Here is a 312-nt window from a genome sequence, read left to right on the forward strand (position 1 = left end):
TATTTGAGAGATATTGTTGTCATGAACAGTAAGTATCTGGAGTGAAAAAGAGGTACAGATGAAAAAAAAACGTTTCTGAAGAACTAAAAGTCTGTGGAGTGAAGTAGGAAATACAGTATAAATGTGTACAGGTATAAACATACCCAATCATATACAAACATAGGGAACATATAAATACAAACAAGAGGGAAAGAATACATTTAAAAAAGAGAGACAACAGAGATAAGTAAACAAACAAGAAGGAGATCTACAAAAAGTCCTATAACGGAGGTTTTGAAGAGTAGTTTCAGTCCATGGATTCAGCAAATCTGA

The sequence above is a fragment of the Morone saxatilis genome, unplaced genomic scaffold (genome assembly GCF_004916995.1).
Source record: "Morone saxatilis isolate NCDOM2014 unplaced genomic scaffold, NCSU_SB_2.0 Contig18, whole genome shotgun sequence".
NCBI classification, from domain to species: domain Eukaryota; kingdom Metazoa; phylum Chordata; class Actinopteri; family Moronidae; genus Morone; species Morone saxatilis.